We start from the raw sequence: 8,147 nt of genomic DNA, 5'->3' as shown, positions 1-8,147 counted from the left end.
CACATTGTCATCACCACCATAGGTTTCCTTTAGCTTGTTCCACATATCAAAAGAAGTTTTGCAATCCTTGATCTCATCAAATTCATCATATCTAAGAGTAGATGCAATATCAATCATCTTGATGTTATGGTTCTTTTTCTTGGCAATATCTCCAACAGATAATGCACCAGTAGGAGTTGTGTATTCTTCATCAAGGTATTTCAAGCCTGAATCACTAATGGAAGCAAGATGAAGTCTCATAAGTCCCTGCCATGCTGAAAAGTTGTCTCTGTTAAGCTTTGGAATTTCTCTCTTGTAAGACATCTTGATCTTTAACTTAGGTCTTGGAAACATTTCCTGCAAGCACCAAAAGCTCTGATACTAATTGTTGGAAATATAGAAAGAGTAACTAAGGGGGGTGAATTAGTTACCACTAAAATATATCCTAGATCCCTTGGATGTTAACAATAAAATTGATTGCTGCTATTATTCGGTAAACACATAGAAAATGCTACAACTCGATAGATGCATAGTGTGATTTACTTTTAACTAATCTTAAATATTCACATTGATTAACTTAAGAGAAATAACATGAACACATGAGACACCAGGATTTAACGTGGAAATCCAATATGGAAAAAACCACCAATGTAACTAGTTACTATTTTCACTCTTCTGAACTGAGCCCTATTAGGAGTCAACCTGGTTAAAGGTTACAAAATACACTATTCAGTGTGACCTTGTTAGAGGATTTAATCACCCTGTAAGGAGTGGCCTTGCAAGAGGTCTTAAAAAAATTCAATGGAACTGTCACCTTGTTAGAGGATTTATAGCTGGCTATTAAACCAACTCTGTTAAGAGATTTTGGATCACTGCTACAATGGTAAGAAAGTAACAATGAAATGACCTGATTGTGATGCAACTAAATTGCTGATTATAGATCTCTATTCTGCTTCATACTAGATCCTTCTTGATCAAATAAAGCTTTTCTACTCCATAAGGATACTTATCCTTCAAGTTCTCTCTCACTCTTCACTTTCTTAATTCAATCAACATACTTGCACACACTAAAAACCTCAACTTGACCTTTCATTTATACCATGTAGAATATCAAGTCAGCTCAATTTCAAATTACAATGACCAATAATCATTACCATAGTCAGCTAGAAGTAATACTTAAAATAATTAAGCTTCTTATGTCAAAACAACAAAATCCTTCATTGGCCAACCCTACTTGGTAAACACTGGTTCTGAGATGATTTCCCATGTTAACCAAAAGAAGCTTGGTTAACACTGTGAACTTGCAAAATTCTTTGGCAACCAAGTGAACTTGGTGAACACTGACTCTATCCAACTTTCCTTCACTAACCGTAAGAACTCAGTTAACACTGTTCCCTATCAGAATTCTTTTGACACTCAAGTGGGCTTGGTAAACAGTATCTTCACAGAGTAATCTCCAGGAATGCTTGGTAGACAAGGAAAACTGTCTTGCTAACCAAGTGAGCTCAGTAAGCACTGACAGACAACTGATATGATATTTTTGTAACATCAAAGACAACACACAATTAGATAATTGTATCTAACACTGCTAACATATGCAGGAATAAAAATGGTATGCAAAACCCTAAACCTAAGTTTATTGGTAACTATTTTTATTGCAAGAAGAAAGGACACCATGCACATGAATGTAGAGCAAAGAACAGTGATGCACCCACTAAACCTAGTTTTGAAGGACATTGTTATAACTATTAGAAATATGAACATAAAGATCATGAATGTAGATCCAAGGAAAAACATAACTGGACATCTAAAGAAAAAAAAATGCACCTAAGCAAGGTAACTCTTACAATTGTGATTGCAACACATTGTATAATTTTCATTATTGTGGAGAGTATGGGCACATTCCAGAGAATTGCATAAAGACACACTTTAGATGTAACTATAAGAAATGGTTGAATGGAAACCTAGTTTATTTTAGTTGTCTTAAAGTTGGAAAGTAAGATCTGTAGGACTTGAGCACCAGAACCAAAAAATGGAAACATTAAAGGAAAAGGGAAAGTCTAAGTTAAGAAAATGTGGAAAGAGATAGAGGAAGCTAGAAGCAGTGAAGTAAGCTGAATTATGACCACCAAATTTGATGGATCAGGCAATCACACCTCATCTAATTGAGAAAAAGAAGGTATGTAAGGGACTATATACTGAATGAAATATCATACATCAATTCCTAAAAAGTAAATGGTTAAAATTCCATATCAACATGAACCTAGATTTATTAGGACAAGTTTGAGAGAAGTATTGGATAATGAAATATGTTTTACTATCAAGTGCCAAGCATTAGTAGTTTGGTCTGTATTGATCGAGCATTGCAATATAGACTGAGAACTTACTATAATTGAGATGATGTATTGGCCAAGTGAATTGCTAATAACTGAGAAAAGTGATAGTGACTGAGTATTTTAAAAGAGGTGTAAAAGGATTAGACAACTGTTATGCACCTACCTAAGTACAAATGCATTTACTATAGACCTAATTGGAAAAATTGAAGGTATATATTAGATTTGGGCATTCATTTTCACTTTACCAAGAAAATTCAAGTACACAAGCAATTCAAAGGCGATTACAATGAATTTAGCAACAAAGCAAGTGAATCATTGTGTGTCATTAACAATTTGACAGAATTTAGTAAGTAAAACTTTTATTGTCGATCTAGTTGTTTTCAGAGGTTATCAAAGACAAGTTTGTTTCAAAACCCTATTTTGAAATGGCACCATCTACAACTGTGAGTGAAATGGTGAAGAAGAGAAATACACAAATTATGAGGAACAATCAGTATTCATCTAATTTCAAGGATTGTTCAAATTTTGAAGCAACAAAAGATGAAATTGGTGCTTAGTCATCAATTCTACCATAGGTTTTGACAATTCAAGATGTACAAACTTTTTATATGTGCAAAATCAGAGAAGTCAAAGATTTTGAGCTGAGAGCAACTTATGAGAAGTTGTGTGATAATAGAATATTAAAGGATGAGCATAAGATTATTTCTGAGAAAAGGGCTTACTTGTACCCTAGGTTTTCTAAATGTTTTCAAAGTGGAATGGATAAAGATTATGCTGATTCGTGTTCATGATATGAAGGTATGGTTAGAAGGCAAGCCAATTAAGATCAACAAGGCCACCTTACACCAAGTAACAGGATATGCTACCCCAGATAAAACAAAGTTAATAAGATGCTCAACAAGAAATAAAGTTGATAAATTGACAAAAGCTAAATGGAATAGTTGAGGTATGTCAATCGATGGGATTGAAGACCCTATTGTCAAATTTGTAGTGAGAGTGATTGCACGTAAGTTTTATCAGTCGAGCTGATTGAATAGTGTGTCTCTTAGCATGAATACTAATGATACTACTTTGGGGGAGTATCCTAATCATTGGAGAGTATTGATATGTTGCATTCATGATTGTGTTTGTCATTGATGTCAACATAGAAACAAGTTTGTGAGGATTGATAGAGTAGTAGACAAAGATATTAGTTGTATGGACAAGATTTTGATTGTCTAGTGATGTGAATTCATGAAAATGTTTAGTATAGTGTCCTGATGTCAAGGTTCAATGCACAACATGTAATTCGAAGACATACATAAGTTGTACCTAATTTATAGATAGTAGTACAGAGACACAGTACCTAAGAAGTGGTTTTTGATGTTTTCATTATAGCCTTTGACAATGATATAATCTAGTGATGTGCGGTCAGCCAGTGACAAAGGATAACTTGATGGTGATGTTAGCAAGTGCATAGGTCCTGAAGTCGCATGTGTGAAGTTTTGTATATACTGTGAGATGACAGTGCTATTGTAATTGTGAATTAATTAATTATCTTATTATAATTAATTGGGAAAGCCTTAAGGCTAACTTAAGGAATTATTTTTAAGATATGGTATAAAGGAAAGATATTTTCCTTATTTGCAAGTGTATCAAGTATTGTTTTTAGTATGAAGTGAAAAAATGATCAGTGTGTTTACTGAATGTGAGTAAGTGATCCAAGTGATTATTGGATGCAAGTTTTGTGATTTGGTTACAAGATCAGAAGGAGTAGAGGTTTGGTTGACATGATAGAGTGTAACGCCCTGCAAAGGAAACCAAAGAATTAACCTAAAGTTTCACTAAGTTTGGTAGCATTTTTTTTTTTTTAAACATGAAAGTAAAACCATTCATAACATAATAGTGAAAGCAATATCAACTTCCAACTGAAAGTAAACATAACATACATACATAACAGGTTACATTCTTAAGGATCCCTTAACGTTGAATCACATCTATCATAACTAATTATGTTTCCATCTAATACTGCATCCACATGAAATAATAATGAAAATTCCAACATTCATAAATTACATTTACGATTGCTCAATCATCCACTGTACATGCCACATGGTATGAAAGGCTTAAAAGAATATACATCTGTGAAAATAAAGTACATCATCATACTAACTCTAATCCATGATGCGATAACATAAATGAAACCACAAATCATACATGATACATCATCATAGAAGATATAAACATTCATCGTAAAAGATAACCATATCATCCAACATAATTAACGAAGTTCACAGTTCCTCCCAACCGTAACTAACATCATTAGACCATCATAGATCCTAGCCATCCCTCCATGTGTAACATTCCAAATCATCGAAGAGATCATTGGTATTAACATAGTAGGAATGTCACTCCTAAATCATACTACATCATATGCAGAAAAGAAATCTAACATGAAAAGTAAAGCATAAGATAATATCATCTAACATATGCAAATCATCAATATAAGGATACATGTCCACCACCATAATCCACGATCAGAATGGAGATAGATGCCACAAAGAATACATCAGCCACGGTGTCTTAGATAGATCTTGAATGATAAGGTTGAAAAAGCACTACCACCCGACCGTGTGGAAACTAAATGGTCCACTCCCACCATGCTGAGGAGATAGTCTCGAGTCCCAAATAGGTTATCAAAATCACATAGCATAGATACTCTCTAAGTTCAGGAATCCTAAAAGTGTACTAACTCAAGGGTTCCAACACAAAATCGACATCTAATCCCAGAGGCACAACAAAGACATGTAGGAAACCTACTATGCAAGCGGGAAAGTGTCATCGCACAGATCATGCTAGAGTTACCCTGGCAGTCTCTCAATAGACCCTAGCCCCCTAGTGATCCCTGTGTGGCCACTAGTATCCTCTCGTACAGACAAGGCATATTATGGAATGCAAGGTCGCAACCAAGAATTCTCTCTACTCCCATCCTAGTCTGTACTAGCACTTGAGGCATGGGTGAGAACAAACAATTATCTTATTAGGTTCATTTAATCCCCATTTAGTGTAAATGTTTTCACTAATTAAAAAAACTTACAATGAGTTACCCTGGCAGCCACTTAGGGCCCCGACCCCCATTGCAAGCCACTTCCCGTCACTACAAGTAGATAACCTACCCTAAGCTCATGGAATCATAAATCACAAAATCACCACAGTCCCATACAAGTGACTGGAAAAATACCAAAAGAATAATCCATAATACGAGCATTAAATCACCATGAGCACATGAAAAGCATCCATAGATAATCATGACCACAATAGTTCTCTATTGGCAACTGAAGGTATCACTGATAATCAAAAGTATCCATTGGTTCTCAATAACCAAAATATATCTCAAAATCATACTGATCGAAGACTCCAAAATGGTTGAGTCAAAACATGTCACAACATGATATCATTAAGAAATAAATCAACATTTCAGTCTCATCATGGTGACTAGAAAGTAATTCCAAGGATAACTGATCGGTGAGTCAAAAACGGTTAAGTCAAGTTTCTCATGTACATACATCTCAGCTTCACACAAGAAGGATGATAAGCAATAACAATCAGTAAGTACAAACATTTCATAGAGCATACCATCACATTACCATAGTTGGGTTTATAAAGAATCAAGATCAAAAGACATCATTATGACATCACAATCATAACCTCCGAGCCTCTGGTAGACGTCCTATAACTGGTCAACAATAGTAAACCCAAAAACCCAAAACAAGAAGCATAGAGAAAACACAATGCAAACACATGTTTTGGTTTGCTAAAATTACATAGTTGAATTGAGTATGGAGGTTTCTATTTCTGTTTGCAAGTATACTTCAAGTACATAAGATTAATCATTTGACCTACAAGTCAACCTGTTTGTTCCCTCGATAACATTATCCTTCCATTATTTAAAATTAGATTCTATGAATAACTGAAGGATAAATAATTACTCATTACACTAATCTTCATTGTCTCTTAATTAATATTATTCGCTTTATTAATTAATCTTAATCAAATCAAATAATGAACATAGGTATGACTCTTTATCATTCTAACAATACTTAATTAAAACTCAACTAAATATTACTAAAATTTAGGTCTCTTAATTTAATCGTTATAATAATTAAATCATCACTAATAACCATTAAAATATCTAAAGTCATTATTCAAATCATTAGAATAAGACTTATCAACTTCAATGTAGATACTTAACAACTTCGTTAAAAGAATCATATCAATTAAAAAAACTCTATTACATTACTTATTTATTAATTAAATTTAATTAACTCTAATTAATTAATTAAATTAATAATTACATATCCATATCAATGACCCAATTAATAACTAGACATAATTTGTAAGTTAAAGGCCAACCATACTCCAATTCTCTAATATTAATAGTTCAATAATGACTTGTTAATTTAATAACAAGTTATATTGGAAATCTTATTAATAAATCTATAATGACCACATTCGTCACTCTTTTCAATGAATACTAATATTTCCTTAACAAATTCATATTATTGATAATCATTCAATTAAGACTCTATCGCATAACTTAATTATTAATATCATAACTAATCAATCAATGATTATTATCAAGCAAGAAGACTCTCTGCTACCCTGTGGATATTCCATTTAAATTGTTGGATCAATTAAGTCTAACCCCCCATTAAATTTTGATCTTCATAACTTACCCATTGAATTCCAATAACCAATTAGCAATTCTAATGAACTCAATATTATCGAAACAATAATTGCATAATTCAAAAACTTCAATTTATAATATATTCTATTGATTAACCTTAATTAAACTAAATTCAATTCTAAATATATAAAACTATATTAATATCTCTCCTCTTTTAATAATAATTGACAAATTATTATTAATACTTTTAAATCATTTATCTTTTTCAATAAGTCAATTTACAATTTTGAGAACCCTAAAATAATTGATAACTTAAAATCCCAATAACGTTATTTGAATAAATTTATTAAATCTAAATATACAACAATATTATTTACTTAAGATTTAATTAGCTTGAATATTCAAATTTCATTAATATTATATATAATAATAATAATAATAATAATAATAATAATTATTATTAATATATAAAAATTACTAATATAAAATCGAATTATAAAATTAGAATTATTTAACTGTGCTTTTAAAAAAATTGAGGAAAGCGAATTATAAAGTTTTCTGAAGTGATATATATTTATCACTATGGCGCTGGCGCTATATATAAGAAAAAGGCACTGTGCGGCCCCGTACCCTGTCACAAGGCCTACGATGACAGTTGCAGTACCTGCGACAGTGGTACGAGTGACCGCCGGCTGCAGTCTATAAGGTGATGGGGGTAGGGGTAGGTAATCCTGCCCCTCCCCAATATAATTACTATATTTTTTTGTTATAAACTTTTTTCGAAAACGCTTTCTCATGTGTAATTTGGATTTTAAATAATGTTTCTCATTGCAATTTTAATGCGATTTTAATAAGTGTAGTTTTTAAACACACACACACACAGATCGCTATAAGTACTATATCATTTTTTTTAAAGCACAACAACATTTAAATAATAAACACACACACACACACACACACACACACACACACACACACACACACACACACACACACACACACACACACACACACACACACACACACACACACACACACACACACACACACATATATATATGCAGATTCGTATATTTAAAAAGAGGACATATAGCTTTTAAACAAAAAGAGCTTCTCAATTCTATAAGTTAAGAATCTTCTTTTTAAAAAAATAACTGTTCTCTAAA

This window comes from Cupressus sempervirens, chromosome 5 (assembly GCF_028749045.1).
Source record: "Cupressus sempervirens isolate cs-2001-9-10 chromosome 5, ASM2874904v1, whole genome shotgun sequence".
Lineage (NCBI taxonomy): Eukaryota > Viridiplantae > Streptophyta > Pinopsida > Cupressales > Cupressaceae > Cupressus > Cupressus sempervirens.
This window is presented reverse-complemented; position numbering follows the sequence as displayed.